This window comes from Poecilia formosa, unplaced genomic scaffold (genome assembly GCF_000485575.1).
Source record: "Poecilia formosa unplaced genomic scaffold, Poecilia_formosa-5.1.2 Scaffold160, whole genome shotgun sequence".
Lineage (NCBI taxonomy): Eukaryota > Metazoa > Chordata > Actinopteri > Cyprinodontiformes > Poeciliidae > Poecilia > Poecilia formosa.
The window spans coordinates 481347-496882 of NW_006800099.1; the positions used below are offsets into that span (position 1 = coordinate 481347).

The window sequence follows — 15536 nt, forward strand, 5'->3', positions numbered from 1 at the left end:
TTTGGGGGCAAAATACGTACGTAGCTGAAAATAGACACCAACATCGGTAGCCTACAAGGTACTTGTTAAGCTTAAGGTTCTGTATTGATATTAGCTAGTCATCTTTTAGCTAACATTACCTGCATCCAACAGCTTTACTCAACTCAGTCGGTTAGTTTGGAGGGAAAAACTGTGAAAAGTTCTTTGCGTTTTGCTGGTTTGCTGCCGTGATTCTAACACAAACCTACGTAGCTCCGCACAGCAGCAGCAGGTCTCCTTCACAGGTGGAAACCCAGCGCGAGCGTCGTAGCGTTCATGTTGCGTTTAAAGGCGGCTCGGAAAAACAGGTTACAACATTTTAACAACGGATTAAACAGTTTTAACTGCTGATGAAAGTGACAGAGGACACAGATGAGAAGTGTGGAAGCCTCTACTGTATCAAATTGACATAGGAATAACAGAGAGTTGGCCATTCTAAGGTAAAAACCCAGCGCATACAGTGTTCATGTTTTGTTTTTTTTTTCCCCCCCCCCGCCCCCCCCGCAATGACACGGCACCCCCCCAGGGGGCGCGCACCACAGTTTGGGAACCTCTGCATTAATTTAATGTTAAACACTATTATCTATCACATAAGTTGTCTAACCTTTTGTTTTAACAAGGAACCAATATTTAATAAGGTTTCTAATTACACCTGAAGCCGGATTTTTGAAATGCTTGTTTAGGTTTTCATTTCTTAATCAACTCGTTCACTCAGTTTAAAGGAAAACTCTCGACTGAAACTTGGAGTAATGTTGATTCATTACTTTAGGACAGTTTGCATTATGTTATTGATCCTTTAATGCACATTTATAATTGTAATCTTTTGAAATTTTCTCGTGCAACACCTGAATAATGACATAAAAAAGTATCTTACTTTGTCTTAAATGCATGCTCTGAGAAGAAAAACTGTGACATCACAACTTTAGTCAGACATTTATGGTAAATTTAGATACATTTTTTGGCTTAGTACTATTATCAGTGTGGAATAATTGCACAATTTGCATCCTTAACAAACTTTGATAAATAGAATCGAGTGCAAACGTTTCATATATTATGGGTTTTGGTTTAATCCACACAGAATGTCAACCACATTATTATTTGGCCAAATGTCCTTTAGCAAATTGCACCTCAGCCACACACTTGTTACCATCAGCAAGCTCCTGTCACACCTCTGGCTGGAAATGTAACCAGTTTCCTTAGCAGATTTGAGTCAGTTCATTTTTTTTAATAGAATTTGGAAGGCAAAAATCAACACTAGTCATCAAATTTACGACTTCATAGATTAATAATAATAGATTTTGGGGTCATTTTCCTCTCATAAGCACTCAATTGTTTTCTAGTTTCAAATATCTAAATTTTAATTTGACACGCAGTTTTGAAGAAGAATTTGAAGCAAGTTTCTCTGTCACCATTATTTTATCAACTTGATGCTGTTCACCGACACCAGTGTCGGCAAAACTATTATACTGACACAGACAATTGGCCTTGCAGTCAGGTGAAAAATGTGAAAACAACTGTTTTTTCCCTCCTACGGAAAGGACAGATTACTTCATGGAACTGTTAAAAAAATAGTAATAATCATCTGTCTTTTACATGCTCTGTATTTGTTGCTTTTTTTCCTGACCTCATCAGAACATTCACTGAATAGTGAAACATATCCTAAGCATGATGCTGCCACCTTGCTGTCAGTGATGTTCGTGATGTGGTTCTTGCTTTGGAGAAGAATGTGCTGAAAGTTCTTCACGGCATCAGTCACTTAAAAATTAAGTAATGTAAAAAGAATAAATAAGTAAAGCAACAAAGTCAAACTAACACACTTCAGTGTAGAAGTTGCTAAAAAAAGAAGATGTGTAGTTAATCATTTTTAGAGTGAAGAATTCACTTCAAGATGAAGTCAGAGGAAACATAAAACAATTTGGAAGATATTTGAAAAGAAAAAATGTATTGTCCACAGAGACATTTCACTCTAGCTGCTACTTAAAATGAAGTGGAGCTTCAGCAAATAACAGGAACGCTACATTACAGCAAATTTGAGTATTTAATTTCTATTTGTAATGGAACAGAAGTTTCGTTTTTTTTTTTTTTTCTTTACAGCCTTCTGAGTCCTTAGAATAGTCTCAGCATTGCTTAATTGTAAAATATACTTCAGTTAAAAGGTTTGTAGCAAACAGTATTTGGATTGGATCATTGCTTTATAAATCATACACTTCATTATGAAGTATGGCTCAGCTATCGCGGTGTAATTTTAGCATATTTTACATTGAGTTGGAACAAGCAGGAGATCCAATACAGGCACATGGCAATGTCATTTTACCTATGCCCAGTGTGACTTGTGTCCACTTGTTGCTCTCTTCTATCAAACCAAAGCTGCATTCAACAATATAATAGTGGTACATTTCCAATTCAGCAGCACAATGCATTCCAGGAGTGTGAAGCTTCTTAAGAGTCTCCAGTGTAGCAGCAAAGCCCTTCTGGTGCTCAGATGGTTGCACAGGGAGAGGGATGACTGGGACACGTCCTCAGCGCATCCCTGAAGGTAGCATGCAGGTGTCCCACGCGCATACTTTCTCTGCAATAGGGTTTCTTATTACCAGCCTCTCTCCTTTGGGTGTATTTGTTTTGATTATGTACATTGCGGGGGATTATTATGGAGAATGGGATTAGGCAGGCATCAGAAACCTAATTAAAGTAGCCCATCATCTTTTCCAAGCGGGGCCGAGCCTGTTGTTTTCCGCCGTGTGCGATCCCCGCTTCGCTGCCTCTTGCCCTCCGTTTTGTTCTGGGCCCTCCTTCTACGGTATCATTCCTTCATGAAAGCATTTTAAAGCCGGCACATATCATTTCTTCGCGTGATTCGTTTTGGTTTATCAACGCAGCCCCACCCCTTTCCCTCCCCTTTCACCTTCATCCCGTCTGGCTCTGATCTTTTCCTCCCACAGTCTAACTTGCCTTATATATATATATATATATATATATATACAGACACATTTTTTTTCCTTTTTTTTTTGATGTCGCTTCAAGGTAGACTGCAATTTTGCAGTTTGTACCAAAACACGTGGCCCGCTCTATTAAATCGCATCAGTGATTCATTCCTGAGTCACAACTGCAATTACACAGGTAAAAGACTGCAGGAGAACACAGGGGTTCAGCTGAGGGGTGAGCCAATAACACTTGCCAATTTGAGAAGAAGTGAGGGCTGGGTGGGGGGTAGTTTATGCCAAAGCATGTGTGTTCACTGCGTGTGTGTGTGTGTGTATGTGTGTGTGTGTGTGTGTCTGTGTGTAATCCTAAGTAATCTGGCAGGATGAGCCCAGGTTGCACACAGGCTTTTTTTTAAATGCCAGGGAGCTGTGAGTTAGTATTCCTGGCACAGCACTAAAGGCACTATAATATCACCTTTTAGCACAATGCTCAGTAGCACGGAGCAAGAGAAGAAACACAGGAGAAGAATAAAGCAAGAAAAGAAAGAAATCAAAAGAGGAAAGACAATCGGGGGAGGGGAGGGACCTGGAAGGGTTTCCCGGCTGCATGACAAGGCAAACACGTCTGGAAGAAGAGGGAAGGCTTTGTGAAGATTTGGACTTTGTGTGTGTCGGGGTTTGCAGAGTCAAAGTTCCTTAGACACACCGCTGAACAAAGACGGCGGTCTATGAAAGGAGACTTATCTGGGAGCAGCAGCAGTCTGCTTGTGTGTGTGTGTGCCGAACATGTGTTTTCGAGTGCTTTTTTTGGGTGTATTGTGTTTAGCGCATGTGCAAATGTATGGTGACAGGCATGTGTCTGGCAGACAGCACCCCTTGTGAGCATGAGAGCGTATGTGCGCTCCATTTGCTGCCAACATTCTCCCTGTCAGCGCCAAGGAAGCCCCCATAACAGGTTGTGCTGTTATGGATTTTTAAAGGTTGGTACAAAAAAAAACAACACTGTGAAAGCTCAAATAACTCTCAACAAGTTTGGGCGTTTAGATTCCCAGAGTCCTTTGCTGTGAAGAAAGTGAAATAGTTTAGTTTAACATGATGGGTACTTCATATCCACTTGGGTTTGATAGATCATTTTTGATCAAAAATTGAATGTTACAACAAGAGTATCTCTGGTTTACGCAATGATGCCTTAATGTTATTGAATAGTTTGTTTACAGCATTGAAAGCCAGCATAACTGTGCCTCTGTTTTACTGTTGCTGAAGGACACCAGAAAGGCCAGTGATATACTTTAAACCGATATGGAAAAGTAGCGTGTAGCTCCTATGGAGACTTGAGTTTCCCAGGTAACTATTGATAATAATCCTGATGTGGTTTTGTTTTCTTCTGGTGCCTCTTCATACCTCTCTCTACTTCCTCCTGTTTCTGGCTAACGATCTTCATAAGTGATGAAAGGCTCAGTTGTGCTTATGACTCACCTGAGTCTCTTCTTTAGTGTCAACTGTTATTGGCTGTCACTCAATAACAGTTGACACTGATTGCAAACCACCTCATAGGGTTTTTCATAGGTTTATTTTTTTTTCCAACTCCACTAGGAACATAAATATCTTCAGGTCTTCATGCCAGCATTGAATCTGTAGCAAAACCTACCCGTATAACACGCCGCAGTCCAAGAAAATCTACATCTGGTCAATATCATTGATCACTCTTATATCTCAGCTGCATGCCACTTATAAAGTATTGCACTGGTATCTCAGAACATAGAAGTAGGAAGGAGATCAGGAAGGAAGCTCTAACGGAGGCTCAAAGTAAGTTGGAAGTGAGGTAGTTAGTTCTAAGTCACAGGGAGGTAATGAGTACGTTTTGGTCGAACACTTCAAACGAAGCTTGAAGGGGGATTGTGATACCATGAGCCAATGGACAACCTGGCAACTCCTTGGGAGGACAGCAGAAGGACAGAAAATGAAAATGAAAACCAAACCACAGTTATGATCGACTTTGCAGCTTTTCATGTAAACCTTTTTCCAATTGTCTGTCCATCCATCCGTCCATCATCTCTACCCACTGATCCTTGCAGAGTTGTGGTGTATAACGTTTTTCTTTCGTAAGTGTGACAATAAAATACAATACAATATAATTGAACTATCCTTTATTGCGCCACAGTGGGGCAATTCAGGATCAACGCTGCATTGGATGAGGAGTTCCTCAGCACAGAAAAGGCTAAGAATCACTATATTCAGTTTCATGCTGGCGATTCCATATTTTCCTTGATTCATTGTTGTAATATTTTGGGCCGTTTCCACCCTCATGTTTTCTTACTGACATTTTTACAACACTCAAGCCGCAAAACCTTGACCAGCGTAGATTTGTGTAACCTCAGGTTATAATGCAGCAAATGTCATAACAAAGAAATGCAATTAAGAGGTAAATTATTTCACACTGAAGCTTTTTAGCAATTCGGGTTGAGAATAAAGTATGCACCTACTTTTGTGTTCTATGTATTTTTTAGATGGGAGGTGAATGTTTGATGTCACTTTGTAATTGAAAACCGACTGAGCAAACTACACTCGACTGAAAAGCTCAGTCTGGTTTTATATCCTGAAGCCGCTGCATAGAGCTTGTACAGTGGTTATAAAAAGCCTACAAACCACAGCTAAAATACTTTTGATTTTATGTGAAAAAATGCAACCAAGGTAAAAAATATCTGACCTTTTCCCTGCTTTATTGTGGTAAATAACTCCTGCAGTTCAAATTAAGCTGTTATGCTGGGCACAAAAGAAAAATCTAATATGAAGTATTAATATGTGTGCAGCCATGAAGGGTTTGATCATAATTCTTGCAGTAATATTCGGTAAAATTGTGAGAATTTAGCAATATTTCTCTTATCTGCGGTATAAAGATGTCACATTTATGTGAACTTGTTAAAAACCGAGTAAATCATCAGACGGATGAAGAACTAAAAAAAAAAAAACCTAGCCACATGCATGTTTGAATTATTAGTGGAAGATCGATACAAACATCTAAATAACCTGAAAACTACAGAAACAGATAATCTTGGATGGTGTTGTACAACTGACATTTGACAAAAATACAGGAAAGTTTACTCCATTCTTAGCAGAGCTACAACAAACTGTCTCCTCCCAGTGGCCACCTGGTCAGAAACAACCAATCAGAGTGAAGGTGTCAGCAATGTCAATCAGTCTTTTCATAAACGTTGGCAACACCTCCAGCTCTTGTTTGTTGTGTTTTTGCTATGCAATATTTTTTTCCACTTCGTGATGAACGTCTTCCTGCATTCCAAGCTCTACCCGGTGCCATGAGAAATGTTCTACACCCTTCTCCTCACCTGATTCGTTTGAGAAACTCTCAGGCAACCACGGCTTTTGCCGCTGGACGCAATGCTCAGGGAACAGCGCACGAGAACAGCTGAACCTTTTCAACATTTTAACAAGGGGACACACTTTATATATCCACTGTAACACAGTACTACAATAAAACAAGGTGAAATTTTACTGGTTCCCCTTGCTCTCAAACAAAGACATCAGCAGTCAGTTTCATATCTATACTGCCTGCAGTTCTTTATGGCAGAAAAAAATTGCTAGTGATACATCTCATCAGGATCTGACCCACGCTACAAAAAAAAAAGAAAAGGAGAAAGACTGAGGCCCCCTACTGTGGCCACAAAAGTGGGCCCATTTTCAGGATTAAATTCACAAACCCATTAAAGTCCAAACTGTCAAGGTAAATTGTTGAAGAAATACATTGTTGTGCTTCATGAATAACAAGCAGAATGCAAGATGACTAATGGCCCGATAGTAGTAGATTCAGTCAGGGAACATCTGTGGTGGAGAGCAGCACTGATTACCCTAAACAGTCTCCAGAAATGCTGTAGGCATAAGGCATTGCCTGGAAATCGTGTACACACATATCTAATCACAGTGAATGTTGTAGGTTGCGTGTTTGTGGGTTTAAGTATGGCAAATGGGGGAAAAAAAAGGCAAACAAAAAGTATGGTAAAGCAAAGTTACAAACAGCAAAACAAAGTCAGTGTGTGTTACAGAGAATAAGGGCCAATACAAACAGCAGTGTCATTACAAAGTCATGCCTAATTGTTTGTTTGGGTGTTAGTCTGCTTAATCAACTCCCTCAGAGACAAAGGGATTTTTGCATATAAGTGAGATGAAGTCTTAATCAAGTCCTTAGGAGAGATTTTAATGAACATATATCTGTACAAAAGACAAAATACGCATTTATTACCCAAGTGAGTCCGTTCACATGTCCACTCTTGGACATGACTGACTAATATGTGCATATTGTACAACACTTCCACTCGGGTACTTCAAGATTGTGTCTGAAAACTACACTAATCTGCATGTGTAGAAACAACAGAGGATTAGAAAGGCCTAATTTCCCCCTGCTTTTGTTCCCCACAGAGGGTCCCAATTGACATTCATAGAGGTGGGACTCGGTCCTAATTAGGTTGGCTCACACAATTTGAGATTCGACCAATCAATGGACCGCTAATGGGCTGTCAGTCAAGTGACAAGGCCTGGGACAGGTCAGGGTTGCAAGAGGAATGCCTTAATTTCTCAACAGAATGGTACAAAATAGGTCAAATGGGAATCCAGCCAGGGGAAGCAATTATAGAAAATGATGAGGTCCAATACTGGGACACGATGCATAATGAGCAGAAGGATTGTGGAGGGAGAAGAACGGGGAGCTTGTTAATCATTTAATCTTTCCCAAGGTGGAAACTTGAATTAGCTTGTAGTCTTCTTTGGGGTCTTTTCTTGATCTGTGATTACCACAAAGTATCCAGAAAATGATCTCTTGCACTTTCCAAGCTAAAAAAATATATATATTTTAAAAAATCAATCAATCATTGATGTATTGTTAAAGATTCTCACCTTCGTTTGATCAAACACAAATCTCGGGTGTAAAAGTGCATCTGTTGCCAGTGGAAGCAAAAGGACGGTGGATGTAATTTGTTGGTTCTTCAGCTTTTGCACAGCTTGTTGCAGTTTCCGCTGTCATTTTCTCAGACAGGTAACACAAAGAGAAAATGTGCAAATGGCTACAGTTTTGATTGTGAGCGAAAAAGCTTAGAAAATCTCTGCAATTTGTTTTTAAACACACCCTGAACCTTCAAGGGGAGGTGAATTTTTGGTAAAATTATAGTTTGCAGATGCAAAAGAAAAGCAGATTTATACTCATCCATGAATGGAAAAAAAACATATAAAAACAAAGTCATGTTACTTGCATAAAAGCAAAAATATGGAATATGGGGTGTTGATTCTTTTTCAAGGCTATTCCAAACCATGAACTGACTGCATTCTTAGTAAAACGTCTAGGTTGTTCTCACCACATGACATCAGTTTATGTGTGGTGTTAAGATGTTAGTTAAGATGTCAAGTGTCAAGATGTTAAGATGCTCAATAGATGGAAAGGAGGATGTTAGGCAACATCAAGGTGTTCAATTTGCTTTTTGCACATGGTGTGACCCTGTTGGCATCTTCAAACCATCCCTTTCAGGATTCGCTGAAGCAGTTCAGAGCTGAGTTTGACATGGCCAGTGAAACAGTGAGATCCTTTACCAAGGAAAAAGGAAGGTTAACTCCAGGTTGAGGATTAGTGGTCGTCCCCAATGGACGTTTTCAGGGATTAGCGCCTCTTCTGTAGAGATCAGCCAGAAAATAAACCTCTCAATTTACTAGTCTATCTACTGTTACATCCTCACCTATGTACATGAGGTAGAAACCATAAGTGAACGCATAAGATCCAGAATAGTAGGGGCTAAAATTAGTTTCTTTCATAGTGTGGCCGGATTCCTTAGAGATAAGGTGAAGAGCTCTTTCACCTGGGAGCTCAAAGTAGATCTGTGGTTTATCTGCACTGAAGCATCAGCTGAGATGATGCAAGCAAGTGATTAGGATCCCATCTGGGTGCCTCCCTTTGGAGGTTTTGCAGACATGTCCCACTGAAAGCAGGCCCGCAACTCATCCAAGAACTTATCTGACATGCAAACACCTTGAGATCCCCCAGAACGAGGAGATGGGAGGTGAGGGATGTCTGGAGTTTCATTCCGTTAGCCTGCAACCTGACGGAAAAAGATGAATGAAGAGAGGGGGGTGGAAATAAATAAATAAACACTTTTAAATATTTTAATATTCAGTTTTTTACATGCACATAACTATACAAGTCAAGAGAAGATGAAAATTTGGTCAGACTTAAAAACTTACCTTTCATACAAATCTCTAGTGCCTGAGAAGAACATGTTTTCATCAAATCAAATTTTAATGGAACATTAATGTTCCGTGATAATCCACCAACGTCGCTGCAACGAGTAGCTCACATGCCGGTTACTTTCAGACCAGCAGTCCAAGTCAAGTCCTTCGGGCAAAAGTCTTTTAATTTGCATCGCAAATACGTTTCAACTCGGAGAGTTTTAATTCGAGTCACCATCTCTGTCTAGTACATTGAGTCTAAATTTTGACTTGGAAATACATTTTGGCATCAATGGCTGGCTGCGGTATAAGGCCATGTGTTTAAACATCATACACAAAACACATGGGTAAGTAACTCATCCCCTTTTAGCTGGATATACCAGTAAGCCATAGAAAACTCTCTTGGGGCACCGTTTGTTGATCATTTTCGTATTTGAACATGCATGCTGTTGTGGTGCTATCTACAAAGAGCCATATTGGCCATATTCCAAACAGCTTTGGATTATTGCTCCCCTTTTCATGATGACTGTGTGCTTATTAAAACTATTTACCCTGTTCTAACCCTTCATTTGATAGCTGGTTTTAAGTTAGCAACTGGGAAAAAAAACACTTGGATTTCCTTGCTTCTAGAGGTTCTGCTGATGGGAGTTTTGGGCATATAAGGCTCTGTGAAAATGGAAAAGCTACAATACAAATCACTGTTTAACAAAAAGCAGATAGACATGCTGAAACCCTATCAGACGGTGTCAGGGCGACAATCACTGCCACCTTTGGTAATTGGATTATTGGCAGGTTCAGTCAAAGGAAAAGGATGGATTTTCTTTTTTCAGTGATCATCAGGAGCGAGTTAAAAGGTTTTATCTTTTAAAAGTCCGTTTGAACGAATTTCGTCTAAATCCCCCAAAACTTTAAATTGTCTATTTGGATGTAATTGTGTTGTTAGCTCTTATAGTACAGAGTCATCAATAGGCTGGTTGTCCTGTCAGATTACACCAGACACGTAGCAAACTAAACGGCCAATTCAATAAGGGTGTGTGTATTGTTCTGTTTGGCGCTAAACAGGTTGCTAGGCATCACAGATCCGGTTTGCTACTATTCAAAAAAGTAGATGAAGAAAACCATGAATTTAATCCAAAATTAAGCTGCGTTTAGTTGAATCATCTTAGAAAAAAACCGACAAACATAATCACCCCCAAAATGAATAGTTAGTTTTTATATGTGAATGACAAACTCTCTTTCCTGAGCTGAGAAAATCTGCCCAGGTCTGCTGGTGAGGCAGCAGATGTTTTTGTTGTCAGACAGCAGCAGGCTGAACCGACTCAAGCTGTTTCTCCCCACCAGTATCCTTTGGGCTCCACAGACTCCTTACCGCACAGATATTCTGCTTTGTAGATGGGTACCGGAGACGTTCTGCACAGATTTAATTGCCTACCTCGGATGCCTTCTTGTTTTGAGTCATGCACATCCGATTTCAGTTTGAGAAGTCTCCGCTCAGGATGCTCTTTTGCCCTGAGATGGCGTCTCTTGTGCATGACTCTCATTTTCTTTGGGTAAGTGGGTTATTTCTTGAACTTTCTCCAACAGGATACCTGTCAGATGCAACCCAGGTAAGTTGTTCTGCTGACTTTATTTTAACAACCGTGTTAAGTGTACGCTTTTACATGTATTAAATAAAAGAGACAAACTCTGAAGTAGATGTCATTAATCTTATGGCAGTTGTTTCCTGCCAAGTCACTTGTCTGTAAAGGTCACAGCCACAATCTGATGAGGTCTTTTCTAACCACGTTTTACATTGCTTGATATATTGCGCTTGCTATTACAATCCCCTTCCTATCAAGTGTATTGAGGAATAAATCACACACATAAACTGACTCTTTTTGTTTTTGTCGTGGGTATGCAAAATAAAATGATTAATTTATCCATCCTCTCTCGGAAAGAATAATGTAACCAGCTGTATGAAATATTACCTAATTACAGACAACAAATCTCACTGAGGGAAATGGTGACGACGTAAAGGTAGTAAATAAAACGTTAATGTAAACCCATGACAAAGTTTTACGTGCTTTTAAGAAAGTGGTGCTCATAGCGAACTGCTACGCAGTTTGTTACGCAACATGAACTGTAAATTGGCGACGGTGACTACTTTCAAACATTTATACATGCACAAAATCTGAAACCCATGGTATGTATATCCATTGTATATCCATTTTTTGGATTATCATAGCTGGAGACATTTTTTATTTAAACCTAAACCTGCTTTTGTTTTCTCCACTACTTCATCTTTGACCTTTCTGCTGAGTTTCGTTGTCTTCATGATGCTGTTTTTTGACTACTATTCTCCAACCAACTCCAGTACATATTAACAGAACATTTACCAAAATCAAACTACACAACGATTCAATATTGGATGAGTTCTGAAGACCACTGATTGTATTTGGGAGATATCAGTTATCATAACTAGCTGGATACAACCTTTCAGAGTTTTATTTCTAAAAAAAAAAATTGTTTGTTGTTGCAATGTGAAAAACATCAAGATGTATGACTGCTCCTAACTCCTTTAGACAACTACGTAAAACACACACGCTTTTTTTTATTTATTTTTTTTATGAATCTTACAATGAAGCTCCATATTATTTATGGTCACAAAAGAAGCTCCTCTTTCTTCCAGGCCCCTGCGATTCAACACACCACACATCATGTCAGATATCTCCCCAAATCATTATTTCCTAAACAATAACTGTTGTGATCCTCTTGTGGGCCATCAGTGCATTTACTACTTCCAAGTACAAGCAAGGTTGTTTTCAGGTACTGCGGATTACTCGCACAGTCCTACGTGAATCTGTTTGTGGTCTTAAACATTATTTGTATTTGCACTGACCTATTATTCACCCTTAGGTTGTCATGTTGTTTTACCCTTCCACATGCTGACCATTATAATTATGTGGCTATCTCCCTTAGCAGGCCCTACACTGCCCATAAAACTTACATCAAATGTCACTTCGAAGTATCTTGTTGAAATGGTTGCTTTATCTCAAACCTAATGGGAGCTTTAATATTGTCCTAAATGTTTTATGAACAGCAACAGTCATTTTTGTTTTGTCGAGATTAACTGATGATAATGACATAAAAAAAATGCAAAGGGTGCTTTAAAAATGCCAACAAAAACATCTCACTTTATTGCTCTTCATTTAAATTGTCAGCATTTCAGAATCAGGCAAAGATCCGTCTGGGTAAATACCAAAATCAGTTTTCAAATTTGCATTTAATTTCATAAATAGAGTTACAGAATACGCCAAGAGAAAATACCCAAACTATTGTGAAAAAGTAATTGAGTTCCGAGGAGGAAATCCAACTTTGACCAAAAAACGGAAAATAAAAAGACCTGCTGAAATACATGTGATGATCCCAAAGGCCTTTGTGAAAATATTGTGTGGGCTTCTTGTATCTGGTGTAAAACTAAAACAAAATAGAGAATGTCTGCCCATCTATTGATGACCTTTCGCTCAAACTCCATTTGGTAAATTATGGACAGTAATTCAAAATACACCACCAAGTCTACAGCTGAATGGCTTAAAAAAACACACACACACACACACACACAAAACAAAGATTTTGAAGTGATGAAAGTTTTATAGATATGATTAAGTATGACCTTAAGCAGACCATTATGGCTCAAAAATCCTTTAATAGGACTCAGTTAAGTACATTTTGTGAAAGACTCATCAGTCATCACAGGCACTTGGTAATGCTTGCTACCCAGAGTGACACAAGTTATGTTTGGGGGCAATTTTGTTTCCCACATATTGGAAAATGGCAGATTGGGGAGTTGTTTTTTTTCCCCCCCTTTAAAAAATAATCATTGACTTGTATTTATTCAGGTTAAGTTTAATTTTTAAAATGCTAAGTGAGAAGAAATTCTTAATTAGGTGCATACTTTTTTTCACAGTAACAAATCAAATTCTACAAGGAGCTATGTTGAGATTCAGCACTTCTTTCGACAGATCTAATAGAAAAACATTACAGATTATCTGTAAAAATTGGAGTATATCTTTGTTTTCTTGAGGTAATTCTAACAGGATTTAGGGATAACGTGACAATGATATATGGCCTACGAACCGGTTCCTTATGAAGAATCTGTATAACACATAGTTTTCAGATGGAAAATGGATTACATATTATTTTAGATGACCAATAATTTAGTTCTAAACTCCAAGTCTACAATCACAGGGTTTATTTGTGTTGTTGTCATGACTTACGATTGAAGTAAAGTTTTCGCCCTGTTTCAGGAGACTTAAAATCTATAAGGTCCAGGGGAATAAAATTGGTATGTGTGAATAAAGTGTGTTTTCATTTCATGCCTCAAGGATGTGTGGGTTAATTACATTTTTTGCACATTTACATGCTAGAAAGATTAGCTGTACCTTGGAAGTGTTTTCTCAAATTCAATTTTCTCAGCTGTGGAAAAAAAAAAAAAATGATCCCAACACTTTTCTCTGAGATAGAGATTTCCCCCAGAACAGCAGTATGGATGCAGCTTTCATTAAATATTGGTGGATCATTTTCTTCACGCTATGTTAAAAAGAGAGAGATGGACAGAGAGGGAGGGAGGGAGAGTGAAATCAGACTGCGGCAGACTGTCGTAGAGAGGAAGATGTACATGTTGAGTTCTACAGGTTAATGTCCCCTGGCTAACGGTGAGCTGTGATAATAGGTAAGAGCTGCACCCATTACTTCTATTGTCGTAAGAGAGGCTGCACTGTGCTGAGCTGGCAGTGCTAGGTGTAGAGGATTACATTAATATAGGCCGCGATGCCTCTCCCTAGGTATTCACAGCAATTTGCAATGTGTTGAGTTGGAGAGAGGAGGATGAAGAACCGTTTGCGGAAGAGGAGAAGGTGCTTGGGAGTCCAAGCTCAGAGCAGTGGCACAGTCCAGCTGGGTAATAATGACAGCTCCTGTGTGGAGCTAACATGTGCTAATCTGCGTCCTTTCTGATCCATTTGAATTTAATCAGCCTGTGTCCAGGGCAGAGCCATTTGTCACTGCATTAACATGGGACTCGCTAATCAACTTGATGATAGACAGGCTGGCTTACTGGCCGGGACTGACCCATTATAATTGTGTCATGTCAGTAGTACATCTGCTCTGCCCACCTCTGAACAGTCTAAAAAAAAAAAAAAAGGATATTGCTGAAGATGTTTATTTCTGTGATTCAATTACAAAATTTAAACTCATATTTTAGATGTGGGATTTCCTTTTATTTCAGCTTTCATTCATGTTTATACCCTACAAGTCAAAAAATGGGAGATTAAGTTACCCATTCAAATCCTAAATAACTCCAAGAAACCTACTGGTTGACTACATTATTTATTTGAGTGACAAATCTCCATTTTCTTGTAGTATATAGAAAAACACTACCCTCTTCATTAGACAATTGTCATGATGGGTTCTGTCCTCATTAGTTGTTCCCTTCGTCCCCGCCACCTGGGACCAATTAAAGCAGCTGTTTTGTTTTCCTGATTGTGTTTCCCCAGTATATTTAAGTTCACGTGTGTCCCTAGTTCATTATGGGATCCTCTGCGTTGCTCGCTGCGTTCTCAGTGTAGTTTAGGATCCGTTATCTAGAAACAATAAAGCTTCTAAATTCTGCTGAACTGAGCTTGGCTGGACATACCTCATTCTCGCGATGCCCTGATCTGACAACAATGGATAAATGAATAAAAGGTAAAATACTTAATATATCTTGAGGGCAAGATTTCCTCATAAGTGTAACTTGATATGAGTGAAACTTTTACAGAAATACAATGTGTGCAAAACAAATATAAAAATTTAAAAAAAAACTTTCAGTCTTATCAATTCCTAAACTGTGGGAGAATTTTCCTGCCATAGTCCAAGAGCACACATTTTCATTATGAAAACAGGATTTCATGTCTTTTGTTCTCAAAACTTTTAATACTTTTGCTTACATTTTCATTTTGAAAGCAGAACTTAATGTCTTTCTTAAAACTTGTAACACTTAAAACGTCTCCTTGCGCTCACACTTAGTCTCTGCTCGGACTCTCTGCCCACTTGCAAAGTCTTTTGTCACAGTCTTCTAGCAAGCCATTAGAATGAAAGTGTTGTACTGGATGCATTTGTTTCCTCCTAGCGGGTGTGCCTGTATGGTTACTATCGATTGTAGCAACCTGCGCCACCCACAGACCTAGTATAAAGAGTAGACCCCGCATTGGCTGCTCTGGTACAGGAAATATGGCAGCCATTTTGGAGTGGTCGTCCCTCCTACTTCACTAAACCGAAACAGCAGAAAAAGCCTCAGGACTGCCAGATATTTTTGTTCAGATTGATGGATTATTGACTTGAGATCTCAGGGGATAA

At 39.1% G+C, this 15536-nt stretch overlaps 1 protein-coding gene across 1 annotated transcript in view; it reads right to left on the reverse strand.

Annotated features, from left to right (window-relative positions):
* Positions 1 to 15536, reverse strand: part of LOC103146524 (glutamate receptor ionotropic, NMDA 3B-like) — a 183342-nt gene that overhangs the window by 152823 nt on the left and 14983 nt on the right. The gene's annotated exons all lie outside the window — the stretch shown is intronic.